Source organism: Macrosteles quadrilineatus, unplaced genomic scaffold (assembly GCF_028750875.1).
Source record: "Macrosteles quadrilineatus isolate MER2022 unplaced genomic scaffold, UCM_ALF_1.0 Scaffold_1__1_contigs__length_201487025, whole genome shotgun sequence".
Taxonomy (NCBI): Eukaryota; Metazoa; Arthropoda; class Insecta; order Hemiptera; family Cicadellidae; genus Macrosteles; species Macrosteles quadrilineatus.
In genome coordinates, this window is record NW_026542594.1 from 70,739,101 (window position 1) to 70,747,798 (window position 8,698).

The following is an 8,698-nucleotide window of genomic DNA, read 5'->3' on the forward strand; positions in this document are numbered from 1 at the left end:
ACTTGACAACTCTGATACAAAAGTACAGAGTTATTGCTAAAAGATTTTTCTAACAATATTAACAAAGAATTAGGGCAGGGCAATCAAGTAATAGTAACTTTTATAGACTTTACTAAAGCTTTTGATACACTGCAGTTTGATAAAATATTGACAGCACTCAAGGACATAGGAATTTCTGGCAGGTTTTTAGAATGGTTTAGAGACTATCTGAAAAACAGAAAAATTATTGTAAAAGTGCATAGTACATTTAGTGAAGAGGCAGAACTTTTTTCTGGGGTACCTCAAGGAAGTATTTTGGGCCCAATCTTATATATAATATATGCAAATACACTCCCAAAATATATAAAAGAAGCCACGGTTTTTATGTACGCTGATGACACTGCAATTGTCGTATCAAACAAAAATATAATAGAGGCAGAAAAAAATATGCAGAATGCTGTTAACAACCTTTTAGAATGGTGTCATGATTATGGATTGGTAATAAATGACAAAAAGTCCAAGGTCATGAATGTGCATTCACCTGCATTTAAATGTTCTAATGTAAGCATTACTTACCATAATTTTGATTGTTTACATAATCATACTTACTCACTTATCCCAAAAAGTTGTTAATGTAAGAGTTTAGAGAATGTGCATGATTTTAAATATTTAGGGGTTCATGTTGACCACAATTTTAAATGGGATATACATGTTAATTATGTTTGTAAAAAAATCAGATCATGTGTTTGCAAATTTTTTTATTTAAAATGTGTCCTGTCATTTAATGTGCTATTGGTGATTTACCAGTCATTGTGTGAATCAATATTAAGATATGGTGTGAGAGCATGGGGCAATGCTTCAAAGACTTCTCTGAGGAAAATTGAGCATCTGCAGGAGCAAGCGCTCAAATGTATTGTTCCAGTGCACATTAAGCAGTTACCAATTATAAAGATTTTTCATTTTGTTAGACTGCTACCTGTTAGTAAGTTATATATTTTTTTGATATCCACTGATCATTTATTTGATGACAGCTTGAAAATAGTCAATAATCACCCATATGATGTTAGAAGGAATTATTATTTTGTACCAAAGCACAGGAATAAGTATGGAAGTAGAACACTTGAAGTTTTTGTTCCCAAATGTTTTAATAACCTCACAAATCATATGGTTTTTGCAAATAGTTATAGCATTTTTTTTTTATCACAATTTTATTTACAATCTGTTCATTTTTAGAACATTTAGCAAATACAATAACAAATTTTAATAAAACGTTAGTTAATCTCTGTCCATTGACAGAGCTAACTTAAAAATATTTCAATGAAAACATAAATATGTAAATAAACAAGGGAAAATTAAATTGTTCAAACAAAACGTGTGCTTAGATCCAAAACATGAATCCTTTTTAGCCTGTATATACTGGTGCTGTTGTCCAAGAGGTTTAGAGCCAGGTGATTAGGGTGATTTTCAAGTTTCTTTAGATATTTTGCACTAAATTTGGTTATTTCCTCTTCAACCGTAGGAATTCCACTGTCCTTGTGAAGGATATTGTTATTAACATACCACGGGGCTTGCAGAATGAACCTTAAAACTTTTGACTGAAATCGTTGGATAATGTTTATGTTCGACATACTGGACGTTCCCCACAGTTGGATTCCATAAGTCCAAATTGGCTTCAGTATTACTTTGTATAGTAATAATTTATTTGCAATGGTCAATTTTGATTTACTATTTAGGAGCCAGGAAAGATTTTTAAATTTTAAATTTAGGTACATTCTTTTATTCCAGATATGGGTTTTCCAGGTTAATCTTTTGTCAATCGTCATGCCGAGATATTTCACATCGTGGGATTGCGGAATTTGGACATTATTTAAGGTTACAGGAGGACAAGTACCTAATCTGGTAGTGAAGGTCACAGGAGTAGATTTGCTCTCATTCACTTTTATTTTCCATGTTTGCAACCATTCTTCTAAGTCATCTAGGGAATTTTGAAGATTAAGTGAAGCTACCACTGGATCAGGATGGGACGCTAAAATAGCTGTATCGTCAGCAAAAGTGGCCACAGAAGTATTCACATTTTTAGGTAGATCGGCTGTAAACAGAGTATATAGTACAGGTCCGAGAACACTTCCTTGGGGAACGCCAGCTTGAATTGGGTACAATTTTGTAATGCTATCTCCAAATTTAACTCTGAAATATCTGTCGGTTAGGTATGATTTAATTGTCATGTAAAATGTATGAGGAAGCCCAAGTAGCAACACAATATTGTTAAAATGTTGAAATAATGTTGCTTAACATTGTCAACAATATTGTTCTGAGAATATTGTTTTAATGTTGAAGCAAGATTTTCCCAACATTGATCAACGTTTTATGAAAATATTGTTTGATAATATTGATTAATGTTGAAAAAACATTATTTCAACATTAACACATTATTTTCCCAACATTGATCAACATTTATTGAAAACATTGTTGTCAATATTGAATAATGTTGAAATAATTTTTATTTCAACATTGAAACAACATTAATAAGATTGAAAACTGTTTATGGACTCAGCTCATCCTGAAAATCAAAATAAATATAAACTAGGCTTTTATTAAGTAATAAAGGGAATAAGGTTGATGCTAAAAACAAAATACTAAAATAAAAATTCTACCCAAACGGGTAGAAACAAAAATATCTTCAATTTAAATTAGAACTATTTTCTTGTGCGCGCCATTAAAACGCGCGCGGATGGATCTATCTATTAGCTAGCATCTAGCATGGTAGCATCCATCTTCTTCATCTCATCTTCCATCATCGGCACTCGGCAGCTCCAGCCCAGAGCATCTTTCATTTCAATCAATCATCTCTAGTCCTAGTCTCAATCTCGTAATTTCTATTTCACTTACTTCACACCATGTTGCAATGATTGTATTTTTCCCTTTCCTTTGAGATTCTGATGTATAATAATACAATTATTTACGGCTGAATACAGTTTTAATGGTGGTCAACTTGAGATACCAGCTTTAAGGTAAGTGCATCTTGTTATCAAGTTAAGTTTTGCATTCATAGTTACATATCAAAGTAGGCTAGGCTTGCACTCTAGTCGTAACTTAATAGAGCCAAGCCTAATTTATTAAAATCTTTTAACCTACAAATGCAGTACCAACTGCTAAGATTGATTGTTAACACACAAATAAAATATGTAAGTGTGATAGTACGCAAGGCTATGTAGGCTAAATAAGTTAGGCCTATAAGGCTAATATTTATAAGCAAACAAAAAAAACTCATTTGAATGCTGAAAGAAAAAGTAAAACCTAGCCTAATCATTGAGATCATTGTGAATGCATTTGCCCAGAAAATTGAAGTTATAAGTTATGAAGTTATGAGCTCCAAGGCTTGAATCATCTCACATCTTTTTTACCTAACCTTAATTTAGACGAAAATGAAAATGCGTTTTCCTGTTATGCCATTGCAGTTTAACCTTTGACATAGCCTAGGATGTCAATATTATTTTACCTAAACTTAAGTTACATACCAAAGCCAATTTACAACTTCAAAGTAGGCTACAATTTAATTATCCTATGAATTGGTCAATAATTTGTAAATTTAAAGTAGGCCTAGGCCTAACTTACATTAAGTTACCGTTGGCCTTTTTATAAGCGGAACAACTTAATAAGTTATTTAATCCCAAGAATAATTTTAATGCTAGGGACTGCATTGATCGATTTTACTACACTAATTTCGCTAATTTCGACCTCTAAAGTTAAGTAGCTTAACCTACCATTACAACTACTTACAGTAGCCTTAACAGTAAAAAGTTAAGCTTATACTAAAATTATTTTAAAACTGAAAGATCAGTTGCTAACATTACCGTATCACTTTAGTTGGGTATCTGTGTTATTTTAGTTCATAGGTACCTAACTAACTTAGCGGCTGCACTTTACTTGACGTCCTACACTCATTCGAATGAAAATATCGAACGATATATTGATTAATTTGTTGCTTCATTCGATATATCGTTTGGTTAGTTAGGTAAGGTTAACCTAACCTAACTAACCATACGATATATCGAATGAAACAATCAAATGAAAATATCGAATCAAAAAAACAATCGAATGAGTGTAGGACGTCAAGTAAAGTGCAGCCAACTTAGCCTTAACTTAGGCTATTTAATTCGTGGGTAGCAGGCCTAACTTGTTCTGTACCGGTCAAGGTTGCTGTACTTTAACTTACAGACTATTCTTATGTTTGTTATGACTTAACTTAAAGTCACACTGCTTATGATTAAGTTATGGCAGTAATTTGAACTTAACTCGAACAGTAACCAACCTGTACAATTAGCACTTAAATACAAAAAGCACTTAAACACACATTCTTCACAGGTACGAGGCAGAATAACAATACTGGTATGTTATTTAAAACATAAAATAACTTTTATGCTAGGGCCTAAATTGATTTTACGATAGGCTCTACCTTAACCCTCCGAGTGTTATGTGTCGTAAAAGCGACTCATAACACACCCGCTGTGGTGTTATGCGTCGCTTTTGCGACTCACAAACACTGTTTACGGCAACGGCTCTGGGACTGGCTGAATCGGATTGAACTGGATCGAGTTAGGTATCATTTTTTTCAGCAGATTCAGAGCTTTCTCCTGATGTCTGTTTCTTCATTTTAGTTCTGAAAATATTGTAGCAGACAGCTGACGTGCGTATTTGTAAACAGCTTGGTTAACCTCGCACCGATGACTGATGTGTTTTATTACGTTTATCATTGAATTAGTGTTAAAATCAAAAGTAGTGATATACGTGGCGCATTATAAGAAGATTTAAGTGATTTTGAAGGGCTGGTTGATGATCCTGAAGAAGTAGGTAGTGATATTGATGTAAATTATCAGCCAGATTCCTAGCTATGGTTAGGCTATGCATTCTTAGCTAAACGCTATGTACCGAAATCGGTTTTTGCCCATAACTTAACTTATTTATTTGCAAATCTACTTCCTTATATTGTTATATTTTTGGAATCCTCATAATATTCTGAACAAAGTGGCTATTTTAAAATATTTGTAGACCGATAAATTATAATAAACTTATTGAGCGCGAACTTAATTTTTTTTCATTTAGCCTATTTTATAATGTTAACCCCACAAAAATTGTTGAAAATTTTTTTGTAATGTTTTATATGTTAGGGCCTACCTTGAAGCCCATAATTTTCCAAACAAAATAATATATAAAACAGTATACTTTACATTGTTTTTAAGTTTCTAAGATACATTTTAATAAAACCCTGCGATTGCGCAATAAATGGGCGAACATTAAGACCAAAAGTAACTTAGAGACACTTGGAGGGTTAAGTTACTAAGTTAATTTCAACCACTAACTTACCATTACAACTACAGTAGCCTAATATCAGTTATAAGTTAGACTAAAAAGATATTTTAAACTAAAATATCAGTCGTTAACATCATCACTTTACATTAGTGTAGTTGGGTTGTGTTATTTTAGTTAATAGGTACCATTAAATTACTCTTTAATATTATAATAGCCTACCGCATTGTTTATGTTGAGTTTTTGTTTTCGTTAACCAAAACTAAGATCGTAAAATCATCAATAATAATGAATGTTCTCTCTTGGAACAGGAAAGTACCCCTAACTAACTTACAATAATTTGTTGGTAGGCCTAACTTGTTCTGTTCCGATCAAGGTTTGCTGTACTTTATATAGGCTATTCTTATTTGTTTGTTTTAACTTAGTCACACTGCTTATGAATATTGCACAGTAATTAAAGCCTAATTCAAACAGTAATCAACCTGTACATTTTTGCAGGTGTCTTAAGTTACATAAATACAAAAATCCCTTAACTTAAACACTCTCATTCTTCACAGGCACGCAGGCATGTATAAAACCATGGGGCACGAGGTCAAAATAAAATCAGTAGACTCTACACAAGACTGACCAAGTTTCTAACATCCTTTGAAGCTACAGGTAATTGACCTTTTCAATTGATTTCCTCTGTCAGCTCAGCATGTTAGCCTAGATAGTTTTAAGAATGTGATGTATGCATAGTTGATTGTATTGTAAGGCCCTTTTACAGACTTAAAGATTTTTCAAAGCGGACTTTAGCTCTATTAATCTTGCATGATGTTTTTCTAAAATATAGCTATCAGTACTCTTATTTGGTTTTTAGTACAATGAACTTATTAACTTATTTTGCTTTAATGTATCATATTTTACTGTTGTATGACTGACTTGTGCTTTTCAAGCTTTCATGACAGTATCAATTGCATGTAATTGTCTAAATATTAATAATTGCTTTATATCATATTGTATGGCTAGGCCTATCGTTTGACTAGATTAATCAAATCACAAAACATGTATTTATAATCATAGGGAGTGTTGTGTCTGATGAGGCTACGTTGTAGGTAATCTCAGCCAAGATCGATTAGTAAAGTAGGCTAACCAGATGGTAAAAACTAGGTAGGCTATCAAGGTGAGCACTTTTTTTGTCTAAAAACGCCGTGTGATTTCGCAAACTGTCATAACCTAACCTAACTAACCAAACATGCTGTTAATGAAAAAATCAAATGAAGGTTTACTATCGAAAAAATTGTTCTGTTCATAAAATAAAATTATAACTTAAATGCCTCAAATTCTAAAAAAAGATGTACAGTTAAGAAGTAATCACATTCTAAGCAAAATCTTTGACAAAATGTTAGTGTCACCGGTGGGATTCGATCTGATAAGTACTTGATTATGAGCCGAACACTATCCACTTCACCTCGAACACCGATGGCAGCACTTCGTACCGTCGCGGTACGGTAACAGTGTTCATTATATGTATTCATTCAACCATTAAGCGATTGAATCGAGCCTATTTGGTCCGAAATAATATAAATACTTAGTATTTCGTTATTGAACCGATAGTACATGGCGTTTTTGTACGAAAATTTGCTCACCCTCTTAAAAAGATTTAACAAATTTGATCATTTCACAAAAAAAAAAAAAATTTAGTTAGATTCTGACACCTAATGTTTGAAGTACGGTAGCCAAGAAATATATTGACTACCGGTTTGAAAAATATATTGGTAGGCCTATATACGGTTTGATATAATGGCAAAAAATAGCTTTTGGTTTTGTTGTATGTTTAGGAAATCGTTCCTCGAATGACTTATTTTACAACAGCCTACCGCATTGTTTATAATGAGTTTTTGTTTTCATTAACTAAAAATAAGGCAATAAATAGCAATATTAAAATATTTCTAGATAATTTGAAGCTTGTATAAGAGTAAATAAATAAGCCTTTATACTCTCTTCTGACTCTATCTCTGCCTAACTAAATTTTTAAATACATGCCTTTCATACATAATATAGGTTAATATAGGTCTTGTATTATATTTGGCTATTAATACAAGTAGGCCCTATTCAAAAATTTAGTCAATGGTAATATGCAAAATTTTTTTGACAGTGGAGAAAATAGTGAAAAAGTGAGTATTTAAATTACAGACCTTGCAAACCATTAACAATCTCCAAGGCCACGTTTAACCTTAAAATAGTTATTTTAAAGTGGGCCATGAGGCACAATTTTTATTTCAGCTGCGGTTTTCAATACGGACAAAATGAGAACATTCTATTGGCTGTCATGGTCTGACGTCACTCTCTTCTCTTGAGAGAACACCATTAGCGCAACGATACGAAGTTCAACTATCGATGTTGTGTAGTGGATAGAGTACTCAAACGATGTCTAAGAGTTATCCAGTTTGAATCCCTCCGGTGACACTAACTTTTTGTTAAAGATTTTGTTTAGAATGTGATTACTTCATTTTTTGTTAGAAATTGAGGCATTTATAATTTTATTTCATGAACAGAACAATTTTTTCGAATAGGTAGTAAACCTTCATTAGATTTTTATCTTATATCTCTTTTTATGTTATTAGCAAGTTTGGTTAGTTATGTTAGTTTATGACGGTTAGGTTTTATATTTGTTTTTTCCATTTTTTTACTCTCATTTCGTCCACAATGAAACCGCAGTATTAGCTGAAATAAAAATTGTGCGGCCGTGAGAGCGTGGAACATAGATCAAACATGCCTGATGTACTTCATAAGCTCTATCCAACCCTCAACAACATGAAATAGCAGCTGTTCTTGTTCTATACTTTCAGATACTCCCAATTCCCATGCAAAATAAACTTGACACAAAGACTTTTTTTTAGGAAAGGGAAGGATGCCGCTACAGTCGAAGAGAATCGGGCCTATGGAGATGTCAGCGAAGATATAAACACTTTTCAACAATCACTAGGCCTATACATTGAGCCTACAGTTATTAATTTTTAAATCTTGAAAGTGATTTACTTTTGTTTACAGATTTGATATATTATAAGAATATTTTGTTCGCTTGGTTTTTTGGTCTCTTTTGTGATTTGACCTTCTATAAAAAATGTATATTTTGGGCTTTGTGAAAGAATAAAAAATATATATTTAAATTGTGACGTTATTTTTTACCTTTTTCTTGAAATAAATATACATAACTTATGTCAACAATATTCCACAGAAATACTTTTTGCAGATTTTATGAAATAGCATAGCCTACTGTTATTCGAGAATAAAATAATATATTAGTAATAGTTTTGTCAGTCAATAGAGTATTACCTAAAATGAGTTTTTTTTTGACATTTTTGTTATGCATTTATGCAGGCCGAAGTATTTTGAATACTTAGATTGTTTAACAATTATTTTGTGATTT

The 8,698-nt window shown here is 32.2% G+C and overlaps 1 long non-coding RNA gene across 1 annotated transcript; it reads left to right on the forward strand.

Annotated features, from left to right (window-relative positions):
• Window positions 1–2,920: 2,920 nt before the first annotated feature.
• LOC128983083 (uncharacterized) lies at window positions 2,921–8,412 on the forward strand. Its single transcript, XR_008489792.1, has 3 exons — window positions 2,921–2,990; window positions 5,844–5,943; window positions 8,169–8,412. It is a non-coding gene; the product is annotated as an uncharacterized LOC128983083 (long non-coding RNA).
• The last annotated feature ends 286 nt before the right edge of the window (window positions 8,413–8,698 follow it).